General features: G+C 53.7%; 1 long non-coding RNA gene across 1 annotated transcript in view; it reads left to right on the forward strand.

Moving 5' to 3' along the window:
• Nucleotides 1-1,001: 1,001 nt before the first annotated feature.
• LOC121274360 overlaps nucleotides 1,002-18,579 on the forward strand; it is a 32,194-nt gene continuing 14,616 nt past the window's right edge. Inside the window, exons 1-2 of the long non-coding RNA XR_005942249.1 lie at nucleotides 1,002-1,026; nucleotides 15,568-15,791. This is a non-coding gene — a long non-coding RNA (uncharacterized LOC121274360). The remainder of the gene's footprint in view (nucleotides 1,027-15,567; nucleotides 15,792-18,579) is intronic.

Raw genomic sequence — 18,579 nt, forward strand, 5'->3', positions numbered from 1 at the left:
CCTCTCTCACCTCTCCCTCCCTTACTCTCTCTCCCCCTTTCCCTCCCCTCTCTCACACTCTCTCTCCCCCTCCCTCTCTCTCTCCCTCCACTCGCTCCCTCCCCTCCCTCTCTCTCTCTCCCTCCCCTCTCTCACTCTCTCTTCCCCTCCCTCACTCTCTCTCCCTTCCGCCTCTCACTCCTCCCCTTTCCCTCCCCTCTCATTCTCTCCCCTCTCTCTCTCTCCTCCGCTCTCTCACTCTCACTCTCTCTCCTCTGCGCTCTCACTCACGCTCTCTCCTCCGCGTTCTCACTCTCTCTCCTCCCATCTTCCTCCCCTCACTCACTCTCTCTCCTCCCTGCTCTCTACTCTCTCTCGTCCCCTCTCTCACTCTCTCTCCTCGCCTCTCTCACTCTCGCCCTCCCCTCTCTCTTCCCCTCCCCTCTCCCTGCCCTCTCTCTTTCTCCCCTCTACTGTCTATCTCTCTCTCAATCTCTCTCTCTCTCTACTCTTGCATCTCTCGCTCTCCTCGCTCCATCTCTCCTCTCCGTTGATCTCCTCTTCCTCACCTCTCTCTTTCTCCTGATTTCTAACTCTCTCTCTACTCTCCTCTCTCCCACCTCTCTATCTCTCTTTCTCTCTCCTCTCGCCTTCCTCACTATCTCTTTTTTCTCTCTCTTTACTCTCAAACTCCTCTCCCCCTCCTTTCTCCTGATTCTACTCTCTATTTCTATTTCTCTCTCTACTCTCCTCTCTCGCACCTCTTTGGTTCTCTCTCTCTGCTCTTGATCTTCTCTCACCCGCCTCTCTCCCTCTTTCTCCTGATTCTGCTCTATTTCTATCTCTCTCTCTATTTTCCCCTCTCCCACCTCTCTCCCTGTCTCTATCTCTCTCTCTCTCTGTGCTTGAATGCAAGGTCAGTGACTTGGCTGAGAGCCTCCAAATTTCCTCTCCATGAAGAAATATGTTGATTGGCTCGTAAAAGCTTTTTTGCTGTGAGAGAGCCAAGTTCCTGGTGGTCTGTTTTGGCACGGGCTGCATCAAAAGGTGTGTTGGGGGCTGTGGGGGGTGGGGGAAGGGTGAATGGTGGGACTAGGGGGTGGGGGGGGGGGGTGGTTGTCAGCGTGGGGTACATGCTGGCACATTTTTAAACAGTGAGCTCACTTTTATAAGAGAGGAACTTAAACGCCCGTTTTCTCAGGGCTCTCCCACAGAGCGATTTCACATTCCACACCCTTGCCCAGACTTGTTTACAATGCTCTGGTATTTATCCTCTGCATGTTGAAGGGAAAATCAGCATGAACTCTGGTAACCTAGAGGCCCAGGCAGGGTTCCTCGCGGGAGGAGGCCTCAGGCTTCAGGCTTCAGGCCTACGCACAGGTTAGTCTGAACGAGTTTTCTGAGGAGGCTTGCCCCCACAGAAAATATCAGTTGTGGGGGAGGTTAAATGTGTCAAGGAAGAGAACACCCAAGTTCCACTTGGCCATTGACTGTGTTCTCCTGCCGAGTTCCTTTCTCTTAAGCGAAAATGCTTGACTTTATTGTCTTTATTGTTTGGGTGTGTGTGAGGGCCTCAGGGCCCTTGCTATTGTGGCCCTTGTTCACGCCGACCTTCTGGGCGATACAGGCTGATAATGGCAGCTGAGGTGTCTCGTACCTCGGGGGTAACTGTTTTACCAGCCGATCCCCCCGGCTCTGCCTGGGGTTTTGAGGCAGGGTTCGGTGGGAAGGTGTTTGCGAGAGAGGGTGTGAGAGACACAGAGAGAGAGGGAGACATAGAGATTGAGAGGGACTGAGAGAAAAAGGGAGAGAGGGACAGCTGGAGTGAGGGAAAAATTGAAAAGAGGCAGAATGAGAGAGTGAGGGAGAGAGAGAGGGACAGTGAAAGGGAGAGAGGGAGAAGAGAGAGGAAGAGAGTGAAATTGAGACAGAGAAAGAGACAAAGAAGTGAGAGAAAGGAAGAAAGAGAGACAGAGTGAGAGAAAGGGAAAGGGAAAAAGGGTGAGAGTGATAAAGAGAGAGGAAGAGACAGAGAGGGAGAAAGAGAGATACAGAGTGAGAGAAAGGGAAAGAGAGAGAAAAGGAAAGAGAGAGAGAGGGTGAGAGAGGGAAAGAGGAAAGTTCAGGCAGAGTGAGAGAAAGAGAGTGAGGGAGAGAGAGTAGAAGAGACTGAGGGAGAGAGACAGTAAGAGAGCAAAAGAGAGTGGGAAAGAGAGAGAGAAAGAGATAAAGAGGGAGAGACTCAGAGGGAAAGAGATAGAGAGTATGAGAGGGATTAAAAGAGACTGAGGGAGAGAGGGAAAGAGACTAAGAGAGAGAGACTGTGAGAGGGAGAGAGAAAAAGAGAGAAAGAAGCAGTGACAAGGGAAAAGGGGAAAAGAGAGAGAGGGAAAAGGGGTAGAGAGGGGGAGAGAGAGAGCGAGAGAAGGAGAAAAAGTGATATAATGAGAGAGGGTAAGTGATAGAAAGAGAGACAGAGTGAGAGAAACAGTTACAGAGAGAGAGTGAGAGATAAGGGAAGAAAATAGCCCCGATTTGATCCTGTCCCTCAGTTTGACAAGGACCGGGTGAACGAGAGATGGACAAGTTCCAAGCACTGATGGTGGTTCCTGGCTGCCTTCAGGTTGCAAACAGTTTTGTACAGCTGGAGATATCACTCAGACCAGAGGTTATTTTACCCCAGGGTCTGGGGAAGAGGAACAGAAATAAAACTAGCTGGAAAAACTCAGCAGGTCTGACAGCATCTGCGGAGAGGGACACAGTTAACGTTTCGAGTCCGTGTGACTCTTCAACAGAACTAGGGAGAAAAGGAATTGTCCCCTGGGGGACAGGAGGGATCCTTAGACTCAGGCTACCCCTCCCCTTCCTGTGACCACAATGGGTTTGGACCAACGCCCCTGTCCACTCCCTCATAGCCCGGGGCTCTCACATTGACAAACCTCTCGGCCCTCGCTGAACGTTCACCCATGTTAAAATGGAGCCTTTTACCAACTAAAATGAGCCTTCATAATAGACCAAAGCCCGTTAAACTCTATTCCTCACCCCTCCCTATCTCTGTAACCTCCTCCAGCCCCCTACCCCCCTCCCTATCTCTGTAACCCCCTCCAGCCCCTACACCCCTCCCTATCTCTGTAACCCCCTCCAGCCCCTACACCCCTCCCTATCTCTGTAACCTCCTCCAGCCCCTACACCCCTCCCTGTCTCTGTAACCTCCTCCAGCCCCTACACCGCTCCCTATCTCTGTAACCTCCCCCAGTCCTGACAACCCTCCGAGATCTCTGCTCTCCTCCAATTCCGGCCTCTCGCCCATCCCCCGATTCCCATCGCTCCACCATTGGCGGCCGTGCCTTCAGCTGCCTGGGGGGGGTGCCCTGAGCTCTGGAATTCCCTCCCTCAACCTCCCCCCTTCTCTCTCCTCCTTTAAGACGCTCCTTAAAACCGACCTCTCTGACCGAGCTTATGGTCACCCTGTCCCTAATATCTCCTCACGCGGCTCGGGGTCAGATTCTGTCCGATAACGCTGCTGTGAAGGGCATGGGGACATTTCACTGAAGGAGCTAAATAAGTGCAAGTTCTTTCTGTTGTGCGATGACTAGGCCGAGGCCTGTTGTCATGACAATCTGGTTAATCATTAATGGCCTCAGGAAAGCAACCGTGCCTCACGCATTTCATATGTTGACCGTCATGTTTGTCAGCAAGAGTAAATATCCGACTTTAGAGGGGGAGAGCGTCACTAATGCAAGGCTTCAACTTGGAACTTGAGGGCCATCTCCGGAGCAGATGGACCTCATCCATTCTCAAACTTCCTCCCCATCTCCTTCTTGGCAAGTTGACACACCTGTCACTCTGTCACTACGCACAGGTAGACACGGCCTTAGAAATGTTGTCTCACCTGACAGAACAGGTGACTGGTCTGTCACAACCCCGCCATAGGAAAAGTAGGAATGGGAGGAGGCCATTCAGCCCCTTGAGACTGCCCTAGCCATTCAATGCCTATATCAGGATCTCAATTCCACTCACTCGCCGCACCTCCCTATCCTTTCCCCCTCTCGGATGGATCTCAGGCTGCTCATGTCAATTGAAGAGGGGGGTCTCTCTGTCAGGGACCCCTGTTTAAAGAGGGAGTCTCTCCATCAGGGACTCCTTTTTAAAGAGGGAGTCCCTCTGTCAGGGACCCTGCTTAAAGAGGGAATCTCTCCATCAGGGACCCCTTTTTAAAGAGGGAGTCTCTCCGTCAGGGACCCCTGCTTAAAGAGGGAGTCTCTTCTTCAGGGACCCCTTTTTAAAGAGGGAGTCTCTCCGTCAGGGACCCCTGCTTAAAGAGGGATTCTCTCTGTCAGAGACACTTTTTAAAAAGGGAGTCTCCCTCGGGGACCCTGCTTAAAGAGGGAGTCCCTCCGTCAGGGACACTTTTTAAAAAGGGAGTCTCCCTCGGGGACCCTGCTTAAAGAGGGATTCTCTCCGTCAGGGACACTTTTAAAGAGGGAGTCTCTCCGTCAGGGACCCCTTTAAAAGAGGGAGTCTCTCCGTCAGGTTCCCCTTTTAAAGAGGGAGTCTCTCTGTCAGTGACCCCTTTTAAAGAGGGGGTCTCTCTGTCGGGGACCCTGTTTAAAGATGGAGTCTCTCTGTCAGTGACCCCTTTTAAAGAGGGAGTCTCTCTGTCGGGGACCCTGTTAAAGAGAGAGTTGCTCCATCAGGGACCCTGTTAAAGAGGGGGTCTCCCCGTCCTGGACCCCTGTTAAAGATGGAGTCTCTCCAGTGGGGACCCTGGGGACCCTGTTTAAAGAGGGAGTCTCTCCATCAGGGACCCCTGTTAAAGAGGAATTCTCTCCATCAGGGACCTTATTAAAGAGGGACTCTCTGCGTCAGGGACCCTGTTGATGAGGGAGTCTCTCTGTTAGGGACCCCTGTTAAAGAGGGATTCTCTATGTCAGGGACCCCTATTAAGGAGGGAATCTCTCCATCAGGGATCCTTTTAAAGAGGCAGTCACTCCATCAGGACCCTTTTAAAGAGGGAGTCTCTCTGTCCGGGACCCTGTTTAAAGAGGGAGTCTCTCTGTTGGGGACCATGTTTAAAGAGGGAGTGTCTCCGTTAGGGACCCTATTTAAAGGGGGAGTGTCTCCGTCGGGGACCCTATTTAAAAAGGGATTCTCTCTGTCAGGGACCCCTTTTACAGAGGGAGTCCCTCCGTCAGAGACCCTGTTTAAAGAGAGAGTCTCTCCATCCGAGACCCTTTTAGAGAGGGAGTCTTTTCATCAGGGACCCTTTTAAAGAGGGAGCCTCTCCGTCAGAGACCCCTGTTAAAGAGGGATTCTCTCCATCAGTGACACCTTTTAAAGAGGGGGTCTCTCTGTCAGGGACCCTTTTTAAAGAGGGGGTCGCTCCCTCAGGAACGCTTTTATAGAGGGAGTCTCTCCATCAGGGACCCTGTTTAAAGAGGGGGTCTCTCCATCAGGGACCCTTTTTAAAGAGGGTGTCTCTCCGTCAGAGACCCCTGTTAAAGAGGGAGTCTCTCCGTCAGAGACCCCTGTTAAAGAGGGAGTCTCTCCAGTGGGGTCACCTTTTAAAGAGGGATTCTCTCCGTCAGGGACCCTTTTTAAAGAGGGTTTCTCTCCGTCAGTGACCCCTTTTAAAGAGGGGGTCTCTCTGTCAGGAATGCTTTTATAGATGGAGTCGCTCTGTCAGGGACCCTGTTTAAAGAGGGGGTCACTCTTTCGGGGACCCTGTTAAAGAAGGAGTCTCTCTGTCAGTGACCCCTTTTAAGGAGTGAGTCTCTCTGTCGGGGACCCTGTTAAAGAGAGAGTTGCTCCATCAGGGACCCTGTTAAAGAGGGGGTCTCCCCGTCCTGGACCCCTGTTAAAGATGGAGTCTCTCCAGTGGGGTCCCTGGGGACCCTGTTTAAAGTGGGAGCCTCTCCGTCAGGGACCCCTGTTAAAGAGGGAGTCTCTCCAGTGGGGTCCCCTTTTAAAGAGGGATTCTCTCCGTCAGGGACCCTTTTTAAAGAGAGTTTCTCTCTGTCAGGGACACCTGTTAAAGAGGGATTCTGTCAGTGACCCCTTTTAAAGAGGGAGTCTCTCTGTCGGGGACCCTGTTAAACAGGGATTCTCTCTGTCAGAGACCCTTTTAGAGAAGGAGTCTCTCCGTCAGGGACCCTTTTTAAAGAGGGAGTCTCACCGTCAGGGACCCCTTTTAAAGAGGGAGTCTCTCCACTGGGGGCCCCTTTTAAAGAGACGGTCTCACCGTCAGGGACCCCTGTTAAAGAGAGATTCTCTCCATCAGGATTCCCTGTTAAAGAGGGAGTCTCTCTGTCAAGGACGCTTTTAAAGAGGGAGTCTCTCTGTCAGGGACACTGTTTAAAGAGGGAGTCTCTCTGTCAGGGACCCTGTTTAAAGAGGGCGCCTCTCCGTCAGGGAGTCTCTATGGTGGGGTCCCTGTGGACCCTGTTTAAAGAGGGAGTCTCTCCATCAGGGACACTTTTCAAGAGGGAGTCTCTCCGTCAGGGACCCCAGTTAAAGAGGGATTCTCTATGTCAGGGACCCCTGTTACAGAGGGAGTCTCTCCGTCAGGGACCCCAGTTAAAGAGGGATTCTCTATGCCAGGGACCCCTGTTAAAGGGAGATTCTCTCCATCAGGGTTCCCTGTTAAAGAGGGAGTCTCTCTGTCAAGGACGCTTTTAAAGAGGGAGTCTCTCTGTCAGGGACCCTGTTTAAAGAGGGCGCCTCTCCGTCAGGGAGTCTCTATGGTGGGGTCCCTGTGGACCCTGTTTAAAGAGGGAGTCTCTCCATCAGGGACACTTTTCAAGAGGGAGTCTCTCCGTCAGGGACCCCAGTTAAAGAGGGATTCTCTATGTCAGGGACCCCTGTTACAGAGGGAGTCTCTCCATCAGGGACCGTTTTAAAGAGGGAGTCTCTCTGTCAGGGACCCTGTTTAAAGAGGGAGTCTCTCCGTCAGGGACCCCTTTTAAAGAGGGAGTCTCACTGTCATGGACCCTGTTTAAAGAGAGAGTCTCTCCATCAGAGACCCTTTTAGAGAAGGAGCCTCTCCGTCAGAGACCCCTATTAAAGAGGGAGTCTCTCCAGTGGGGTCCCCTTTTAAAGAGGGATTCTCTCCATCAGGGACCCTGTTTAAAGAGGGATTCTCTCCGTCAGGGACCCCTGTTAAAGAGAGAGTCTCTCCGTCAGGGACTCTTTTTAAAGAAGGGTTCTCTCTGTCAGTGACCCCTTTTAAAGAGGGAGTCTCTCCATCAAGGACGCTTTTAAAGGGGGAGTCTCTCCATCAGGGACCCTGTTTAAAGAGGGAGTCTCTCCGTCAGGGATCCTGTTTAAAGAGGGAGTCTCTCCGTCAGGGACCCTTTTTATAGAGGAAGTCTCTCCGTCAGGGACACCTTTTAAAAAGGGAGTCTCTCCACTGGGGGCCCCTTTTAAAGAGACAGTCTCACCGTCAGGGACCCCTGTTAAAGAGAGATTCTCTCTGTCAGGGTTCCCTGTTAAAGAGGGAGTCTCTCTGTCAAGGACGCTTTTAAAGAGGGAGTCTCTCCGTCAGGGACCCCTGTTAAAGAGGGAGTCTCTCCGTCGGGGATCCTGTTTAAAGAGGGAGTCTCTCCGTCAGGGACCCCTGTTAAAGAGGGAGTCTCTCCGTCGGGGACCCTGTTTAAAGAGGGAGTCTCTCTGTCAGAGACCTTTTTTAAAGAGGGAGTCTCTCCGTCAGGGACCCTGTTTAAAGAGGGAGTCTCTCCATCAGGGACCCTTTTTAAAGAGGGAGGCTCTCCGTCGGGGACTCTGTTAAAGAGCGAGTCTCTCTGTCAGGGTTCCCTGTTAAAGAGTGAGTCTCTCTGTCAGGGACCTGATTAAAGAGGGAGTCTCTCCCTCAGGAACCCTTTTTAAAGAGGGAGTCTCTCCGTCAGGGAACAATTTTTGAAGAGTGAGTTGCTCAGTCAGGGACCCTGTTTAAAGAAGGAGTCTCATCATCAGGTTCCCCTTTTAAATAGGGCGTCTCTCCATCAGGGACCATGTTTAAAGAGCGAGTCTCTCTGTCAGGGAACCTGTTTAAAGAGGGAGTCTCTCTGTCAGAGACCCCTGTTAAAGAGGGATTCTCTCCATCAGAGACCCTTTTTAAAGAGGGAGTCTCTCTGTCAGGGACGCTTTTAAAGAGGGAGACTCTCCATCAGGGACCTCTGTTAAAGAGGGAGTCTCTCCGTCAGGGACCCTGTTTAAAGAGGGAGTCTCTCCATCAGGGACCCTTTTTAAAGAGGGTGTCTCTCCGTCGGGGACTCTGTTAAAGAGGGAGTCTCCCTGTCAGAGACCCCTGTTAAAGAGGGATTCTCTCCATCAGAGACCCTTTTTAAAGAGGGAGTCCCTCCATCAAGGACGTTTTTAAAGAGGGAGTCTCTCCGTCAGGGACCCTTTTTATAGAGGAAGTGTGTCCGTTGGGGACCCTGTTTAAAGAGGGAGTCTCTCCGTCAGGGACCCCTTGTAAAGGGGGAGCCCCTCCACTGCGGACCCCTTTAAAAGAGGGATTCTCACCGTCAGTGACCCCTTTTAAAGAGTGAGTCTCTCCGTCAGAAACCCTGCTTAAAGAGGGAGTCTCTCCGACAGGGACCCTGTTTAAAGAGATTATCTCTCCATCAGGTACCCGCTCTTAAAGAGCGAGTGTCTCGGTCAGGGACCCTGTGTATAGAGGGGGCCTCACCATCGGGGACCCTGTTTAAGGAGAGAATCCCTCTGTCAGGGACCGAGGGTTTGGTCACTTGTCCGCTAATATCTGCTTCTGCGTCTTGGGGTCAGACTGTGTCTGTCTGACGCTCCTGTGGAGCGGCCAGGGCTGCGGAGCTGGTTTAAAAACACTGGCTAAGTCGCTGAACTTGCCGTAGTGTCCATTTTGAGGAACTGGTCAGCCAGGGATGCTTTACCTGAAGGGCGAATCTGCTTGGGTGTGGGGGAAGAGGCTCTCACACGGTGTCCGGTGAGAGATTCGAGGTAGGCGCGACCTCCGGGGTTCCGAAACGCGTCCCTACCGGCAAGAGAATCGACCAGACAAACGGCCGAAGTTAGCAACAATCCTCTTCTCCCTCAGTTCCTTCCTCCCACCCCCACCAAGTGACCATCCATCAATCACAGGCCTCACGCGACAAAGTGGAGCTGCATTTCTCTAGCGCCCTTTGGGAGGTTCCCCGGAAGTGCTCCCCCAGCTGACGCTGCAATTCTGCTCCTAACCCCTGGAGCGCAGCAGCAGCAGCTGACTTGTGCACAGCAAGATCCCGCCGAGCGGCGGCTGTTCGTTTCGAAACGTTGGCCTGTAACGGGGAAACGTTGGCCTGTAACGGGGGTGGGGAGGGGGGGTTGCGAGTCGACCGGCGCCTTCCTGGACAGCGCAGCACTCCAACAGTACCAGGTTCTGGGCCTGTTGGATGAGTATTGCAGTGAGAGTTCGGCAGTTCAGCGGGGGATTGTTGTGGTGGCGGGGTTTGGGGGGGGCTGGTTGTGGAGGGCATCGGGGGCAAGGGGGGGGGGGTTACAAACCCAAACTCCCCGGGTATTCTTGGGCCCAGAAACACATGTGAAAAATACTATCTCTGCCCTCGCCACCAGTGTGCGGTTTGAGCCTCAGGATTATAGACCAGTGTGACCTCCTGTAGTCGAATAGCTGAGCCCCACTTTTACACCCTCCACCCCCACCGCCCACCCCCAACCCCACACCAGCTCAGAAAGCGACATGTCAGCAAGGGAACCCCACCCCCCCAGCAGACTCATTGAAGGCGTCTGTGTTTCAGATGGAAACATCCCTCTAGTGAGCTGTGTTAGTATACTGTGCCCTCAGGCTCTGGCTGCAGTTCGCTCTCAGTGTTATGACTCCAGCAAGCCAACTCCTGCATTCTTCCTCGTTTTTCTGCGCAGTGTTTGTGATGGAAACTCAGCAGGCGGTGTTTATTGTAAACAGTCAACTGAGAACATTCACATTTCAGGGACTTCACAGTCTCCTCCTATCTGGGAGCAGTAAGCTCTGTCTGTTCAGATCTCCATCAGAAGGGAAGACACACACACACTCCACACACACACACGCTTACTCACACACACTCAAACATACACTCTCACACACACTCAAAACATACACACACACTCAAACATACACTCACACACATATACTCAAACATACACACACACACACACACACACTCAAACATACACACACACTCAAACATACACTCACACACACACTCAAACATACACACACACTCAAACATACAGTCACACACTCACTCAACTATACACACACACACTCAAACATACACTCACACACTCAAACATACACTCACTCACACTCAAACATACACACACACTCAAACATACACACACACACACTCAAACATACACACACACACACACTCAAACATACACACACACTCAAACATAAGTCACACACTCACTCAAACATACACACACACACTCAAACATACACTCACACACTCAAACATACACTCACTCACACTCAAACATACACACACACTCAAACATACACACACACACACTCAAACATACACACACACACACTCAAACATACACACACACTCAAACATACAGTCACACACTCACTCAAACATACACACACACACTCAAACATATACTCACACACTCAAACATACACTCACTCGCACTCAAACATACACACACACTCAAACATACACACACTCAAACATACACACACACACACTCAAACATATACACTCACACTCAAACATACACTCACCCCCTCTCAAATATACACTCATACACACTCAAACATACACTCAAACACACTCACTCACACTCAAACATACAGTCACTCACACTCAAACATACACTCACTCACAATCCACTCACTCACACTCAAACATACGCACACACACTCAAACATACGCACACACACACTCAAACATACGCACACACACACACTCATACACTCAAACATACACTCACTCACACTCAAACATACACTCAAACACACTCAACATACACTCACACACACTCAAACATACACTCACTCAAACATACACACTCACAGACTCAAACATACACTCAATCACACACTCAAACATACACTCACACACACTCAAACATACACTCACTCACATACTCAAACATACACACACATACTCAAACATACACACACACTCAATTCACACTCAAACATACACTCACACACACTCAAACATACACACACACAAACATACACTCACACACTCAAACATGCACTCACTCACATACACACACTCACTCAAACATACACACACACACACACATGCACTCTCACGTGCACACACAAACTCACTCACACACAAACATACATGCACTTACACACAAACATACACTCACACCCATTCACAGACTCATACACACACACAGTCACACACACACTCACACACTCAAATATACACACACACTCACTCACACTCAAACATACGCTCACTTAGACTCTTACACTCCACATACACACACACATACACTCACTCGCACATACGCTCATAGACATACATTTACACATTCACACATACACTCACTCACACACACACTCAAACATACACTCACACACTCACTCACACACACACATTCCACAAACACACACACACTTACACTCCACATACATGCACACACACTTACACCCTTCCTCACACACACACACACTCACACACATTTACACTCTTTCACACACTAACACACGCACTCACACGTCAAAAGCCAAAGCCCTGTCTGCCCTCTCAGGTGGAGGTCAAAGATTCCACACCCACTCCTATTCACGATCTATATCAGTGATTTGGACGTGGGGATTAAATGTAATATTTCCAAGTTTGCAGATGAGACAAAGCTAGGTGGGTTTCGAGGAGGATGCAAAGATGCTTCAAGGGGATTAGGAGAGGCTGAGTGAAGGGGCAAAAATTTGGCAGCTAGAATACAATGTGGAGAAATGTGAAGTTATCCACTTTGGGAGGAAAAACAGAACATGGTGAGAGGCTGGAAAGTGTTGAACTTCAAAGGGACTTGGGTGTCCTTGTTTTTAAGTCACTGAAAGCTAACATGCAGGTACAGCAAGTAATTAAGAAGGCAAATGTTGTGTTGGCCTTTATTATAAGAGGATTTGAGTATGGGAGTAAAGATGTCTCACTGCAATTATATAGAGCCTTGGTGAGACCACACCTGGAGTATTGTGTGCAGTTTTGGTCTCCTTACCTGAGGAAGGATATACTTGCCATAGAGGGAATGAAATGAAGGTTCACCAGGCTGATTCCTGGGATGGAGGGATTGTCCTGTGAGGAGAGATTGAGGAGACTGGGCCTTTATTCTCTGGGATTTAGAAGAATGAGAGGTGATCTTATTCACTACTGAGGGAGACTGCACCACGTTTCCTCCAATAGCAGTCATGGGATACTTTACATCTGAGAGGGCAGACGGGAGCCTCCATTTAACATCTCTGACAGTGCGGCACTCCCTCAGTACTGACCCTCCGACAGTGCGGTGCTCCCTCAGTACTGACCCTCCGACAGTGCAGCGCTCCCTCAGTACTGACCCTCCGACAGTGCAGCGCTCCCTCAGCACTGACCCTCCGACAGTGCAGCACTCCCTCAGTACTGACCCTCTGACAGTGCAGCACTCCCTCGGTACTGACCCTGCGACAGTGCAGCACTCCCTCAGTACTGACCCTCCGACATTGCAGCACTCCCTCAGTACTGACCCTCTGACAGTGCAGCACTCCCTCGGTACTGACCCTGCGACAGTGCAGCACTCCCTCAGTACTGACCCTCCGACAGTGCAGCACTCCCTCAGTACTGACCCTCCGACAGTGCGGCGCTCCCTCAGTACTGACCCTCCGACAGTGCAGCACTCCCTCAGTACTGACTCTCTGACAGTGCAGCACTCCCTCGGTACTGACCCTCCGACAGTGCAGCACTCCCTCAGTACTGACTCTCTGACAGTGCAGCACTCCCTCGGTACTGACCCTCCGACAGTGCAGCACTCCCTCAGTACTGACTCTCTGACAGTGCAGCACTCCCTCGGTACTGACCCTCCGACAGTGCAGCACTCCCTCAGTACTGACTCTCTGACAGTGCAGCACTCCCTCAGTACTGACTCTCTGACAGTGCAGCACTCCCTCGGTACTGACCCTCCGACAGTGCAGCCCTCCCTCAGTACTGACCCTCCGACAGTGCAGCACTCCCTCAGTACTGACTCTCTGACAGTGCAGCGCTGCCTCGGTACTGACCCTCCGACAGTGCAGCCCTCCCTCAGTACTGACCCTCCGACAGTGCAGCACTCCCTCAGTACTGACTCTCTGACAGTGCAGCGCTCCCTCAGTACTGACCCTCCGACAGTGCAGCACTCCCTCAGTACTGACTCTCTGACAGTGCAGCCCTCCCTCAGTACTGACCCTCCGACAGTGCAGCACTCCCTCAGTACTGACTCTCTGACAGTGCAGCGCTCCCTCAGTACTGACCCTCTGACAGTGCAGCGCTCCCTCAGTACTGACCCTCTGACAGTGCAGCGCTCCCTCAGTACTGACCCTCCGACAGTACAGCAGGCCCAGTTTGCGCGTGGACAGCTCCCGCGAGCCTTGATGGGGGCCCGGCCCTCGCGCCGGTGATGTCGGTTCGAGGGGGCTGCCCACCGCTCGGGGTGGGCTGATCCTTGACCCGCTGACTTTTGGGGCCCGCGAAGCAGCAGGGATCCGGAGTGCAGGACCCGACTCCCTTCCCCCTTCCCTGCCGCCGCTCTGCCTCATCACTGGGACGTGGTGACTCGAGGCGCGGCCCAGCTTGTCGGGCAGTGGGGGGAGACGAGCGGCTGCCATCTTGACCGATGGCTCGCGAGGCTCCTCCCTCTCGCGAAGCTCCTCCCTCTCGTGAGGCTCCTCCCTCTCATGGGGCTCCTTCCTCTCGCGAGGTGGGGCTCCTCCCTCTTGCGAGGCTCCTCCCCCTCATGGGGCTCCTCCCTCTCACGGGGCTCCTCCCTCTCTTGAGGCTTCTCCCTCTCGCGAGACTCCTCCCTCTTGCGAGGCTCCTCCATCTCATGGAGCTCCTCCTTCTCGCGGGGTCTCCTCCCTCTCGCGGGGGCTCCTCCCTCTCGTGAGGCTTCTCCCTCTCGCGAGACTCCTCCCTCTTGCGAGGCTCCTCCATCTCATGGAGCTCCTCCTTCTCGCGGGGTCTCCTCCCTCTCTTGAGGCTTCTCCCTCTCGCGAGACTCCTCCCTCTCGCGGGGTCTCCTCCCTCTCGCGGGGGCTCCTCCCTCTCGTGAGGTGGGGCTCCTCCCTCTCACGGGGCTCCTCCCTCTCTTGAGGCTTCTCCCTCTCGCGAGACTCCTCCCTCTTGCGAGGCTCCTCCATCTCATGGAGCTCCTCCTTCTCGCGGGGTCTCCTCCCTCTCGCGGGGTCTCCTCCCTCTCGCGGGGGCTCCTCCCTCTCGTGAGGTGGGGCTCCTCCCTCTCGCGGGGTCTCCTCCCTCTCGCGGGGCTCCTCCTTCTCGCGGGGCTCCTCCCTCTCGCGAGGTGGGGCTCCTCCCTCTCGCGAGGTGGGGCTCCTCCCTCTCATGGGGCTCCTCCCTCTCGCGGGGCTCCTCCCTCTCGCGGGGTCTCCTCCCTCTCGCGGGGGCTCCTCCCTCTCGCGAGGTGGGGCTCCTCCCTCTCATGGGGCTCCTCCCTCTCGCGGGGTCTCCTCCCTCTCGCGGGGTCTCCTCCCTCTCGCGGGGCTCCTCCCTCTCATGGGGCTCCTCCCTCTCACGAGACTCCTCCCTCTCGCGGGGGCTCCTCCCTCTCATGGGGCTCCTCCCTCTCATGGGGCTCCTCCCTCTCACGAGACTCCTCCCTCTCGCGGGGGCTCCTCCCTCTCATGGGGCTCCTCCCTCTCACGAGACTCCTCCCTCTCGCGGGGGCTCCTCCCTCTCGCGGGGTCTCCTCCCTCTCGCGGGACTCCCTTGTGGGGCCAGCCTCAAGAGGGGCACCAGCGCTTGCTCGAGGGTCCTCCCGTTGAGTCCGGAGGACAGAGGCATTGCCCTCGGGGCTTCTCTTGGGCCCTCGTATGTCGCCGGTGCACAGTCCGGAGCATGGAGCGTGGTGACGATAACTGCTCCGCACACGAGGACATTCACTGACTTAGCGGGGTCTTGGCTGGCAGGCGCTCGCTGCCACAGGTTGTACCAAGGCTGGAGCCGGCAAACAGGTGATCTGGTGAGAGAGGTGGCTGCCTTTCAGCACAGGAAGCGCATTCCCGAGTCTCCCCTCCCACACATCGGGCAGGTGGAATATTTGACGGGCCAGGTCGCGAGCGATGGAAGAGTTTTGTTTTGCTAGCGTTGGAGAAGGCCGAGCGGTGTGGATGCAGAACGGAGGAGAGTCCTTTGCTCTGTGACACCTTTGGCAATCTCTTCTTTGCCTCCACCCACCACTGGCCCCCTCTCCAGCTCTACCCATCCCACTGCCCCCCCCTCAGCCAGCTAATGTTTCGCCTCATTTCTCCATTTCCTCACCTCCGTTGAAGAGTCACACGGACTCGAAACGTTAACTGTCTCCCTCTCCACAGACGCTGTCGGACCTGCTGAGTTTATCCAACAATTTTTGTTTCTCTTTCAGATTTCCAGCATCCGCAGTTTATTTTTACTTTTATCTTCGAGATTGAGAACGGCTTGTCCAGCGGGAAGAGAGTCAGCCGCGACACTGCAGCCATCCGGAAACTGACCGGTCCACGGTGGGGGAGGGGTCAGTTCAGTTTCGCCACGGAAGCAACTGAGGTTAAAGGGATTTCCATCTGGACGGTGTTTAATGATGACACCAGGGGCCAGTTGATCTTCGATTCGGTAAGTAGTCACTCTCGGGCCGATTGGAAATAGTGTTGGGGCTATCGCGCAGCTTTGCTTCACCCCAGTCAGGATGTTGAAGGCGTGCGATTCCAACCTCCTCCTCAAGGCAGCTGTGGTCTTATTGTCCTGAATCGGCTGCAGCATGTATGAGCAAGTCCTGCGGACCTCCAGATTGTTGCAATCTCAGTTTGCGGCAGCACACGTTTGGCAGAACACGTTCCCACCCTGTTCCAGATTCGGCTACTCCCACGCACTCCCGGCTGCTCCCCCACATTCTGCCCTCCGTAAAATTCAGCTCGTCCAAATCTCTGCCGCCCTCCACCAACCACCGCCCCCCCCCCCCACCGCGTGTCCCAACTTGCATCGATTCCCCGTTAATCCAACATCCTCAGTGCTCGCTGACCCACACTGAGCCCCGCTCCAGCAACATGGTGATTTTTCAAAAGTCTCCTCCTCCTTTCCAAATCCCTCCATGGCCTCACACCCCTCCCTATCTCTGTAACCTCCTACACCCCTCCCTATCTCTGTAACCTCCTACACCCCTCCCTATCTCTGTAACCTCCTCCAGCATCTACATCCCTCCCTATCTCTGTAACCTCCTCCAGCATCTACATCCCTCCCTATCTCTGTAACCTCCTCCAGCATCTACATCCCTCCCTATCTCTGTAACCTCCTCCAGCCCCTACACCCCTCCCTATCTCTGTAACCTCCTCCAGCCCCTACACCCCTCCCTATCTCTGTAACCTCCTCCAGCATCTACATCCCTCCCTATCTCTGTAACCTCCTCCAGCCCCTACACCCCTCCCTATCTCTGTAACCTCCTCCAGCCCCTACACCCCTCCCTATCTCTGTAACCTCCTCCAGCCCCTACACCCCTCCCTATCTCTGTAACCTCCTCCAGCCCCAACACCCCTCCCTATCTCTGTAACCTCCTCCAGTCCCTACACCCCTCCCTATCTCTGTAACCTCCTCCAGTCCCTACACCCCTCCCTATCTCTGTAACCTCCTCCAGTCCCTACACACCTCCCTAACCCTGTAACCTCCTCCAGCCCCTACAACCCTCCGAGATCTCTGCGCTCCTCCAATTCTGGCCTCTTGCCCATCCCCCGATTCCCATCGCTCCACCACTGGCGGCCGTGCCTTCAGCTGCCTGGGGGGGGCCCTGAGCTCTGGAATTCCCTCCCTCAACCTCCCCCTCTCTCTCTCCTCCTTTAAGACGCTCCTTAAAACCGGCCTCTCTGACCGAGCTTTTGGTCACCCTGTCCCTAATATCTCCTCACGTGGCTCGGGGTCAGATTCTGTCCGATAACGCTGCTGTGAAACGCGCTGAGACACTTCAATATGTTAAAGGTTAACTATATAAACGCGAGTTGCTATTATTCTTTTGCGAGATGTGGGCGTTGCTGGGCTGGGCCCAGCACTTATTGCCCATCTCTAATTGCCCCCTTGAGAAGGTGGGGGGTGAGCCGCCTCCTTGAGCCGCTGCAGTCCCTGTGGTGTAGGTACACCCACCGTGCTGTTAGGGAGGGAGTTCCAGGATTTTGACCCAGCGACAGTGAAGGAACGGCCGATATGTTTCCAAGTCGGGGATGGTGAGGGGCTCGGAGAGGAACCTTGGCAGTGATTTTGAAGCGAGCAGCAACGGGAGGACCATTGGGCAGCCCGTGAACAAGGGAGCCGCCACGATAAAGCGCACCCTAGCTCCAGGGCTTGGCAGTGCGCAGGGACATGAATGGAATCTGTTCAAATTCTCACACGCCACCACATTCCGACCTAACGTGAGGTTAGCTGGAGTTTGAAAAGAATCTGAAGCATTTCGGTGCCTCAGCACCACAAAATTGCTGCCTCTTTTATTTGGAAAGAAATTCCTTCGCCGCTGTCGTTCCCTCGCACGGAGTCACATCCCTGTTCTGCAGCCGAAACTATTCTCGGAATGGGGTGAAATTCTGCCCGTTGGCATTTACTGTTCCTCTCTCTCTCTCTCTCTCTCTCTCTCGAGGGCGCCGAGTTAAGTGTGAGCGGAAGGTGCCTCGACCCAGGTGGCTGCGTAAGCACTGGATGCTCGACCATGGGAGGCATCGCCCGTTCACACAGGCCACACGCGCACGTTACACACGAACGAGGGGGCAGGAGTGAGGCCACTCGGCCCCTCGAGCCTGCTCCGCCATTCCATAAGATCGTGGCCGATCTGAGTGTAGCCTCAACCCAGCATTCCCGCCAACCAACCCCCACACCGCCCCCCCACCTCCAGATAACCTTTCACTCCCCTTGTTAATCCAGAATTTACCCACCCCTGCCTTAAAAATATTCCAAGTCTTTGCTTCCACCGCCTCTTGAGGAAGAGAGTTCCAAAAACTCACGACCCTCCGAGGGAACATTTTCCACCCCTCCACTCATCTCCGTCCTAAATGGGAGACCCCCCCCCCCCCCCCGACCCTTGAACCTGCCCTGTCATCCAATCAGAGCGCGGCTGATCTGTCGTACCCTATGTCCGTAACCCTTAATCCCTCTTGAACCAGCATAAACCCATCAGTTTTGAGATCTCCAGTGAGGTTTACTTGTTCGGGATTGGGTGGGGGGGGGTGGGGGGAAGAGTTCCAGATTTCCACTCCCCCCCTCTATGTATGTGTGTGTGTGTCTGTGTGTGTGTGTGTCTGTGTGTGTGTGTGTGTGTGAAGTGCTTCCTGACATCACCCCTGAATGGCCTGGCTCCCATTTTAAAGGTTCTGGCACCACCCCCCCCCTCCGCCGCCCTTGTTCTGGACTCTCTCCACCCTCACCAGAG

The sequence above is a fragment of the Carcharodon carcharias genome (assembly GCF_017639515.1).
Source record: "Carcharodon carcharias isolate sCarCar2 chromosome 36 unlocalized genomic scaffold, sCarCar2.pri SUPER_36_unloc_1, whole genome shotgun sequence".
Taxonomy (NCBI): Eukaryota; Metazoa; Chordata; class Chondrichthyes; order Lamniformes; family Lamnidae; genus Carcharodon; species Carcharodon carcharias.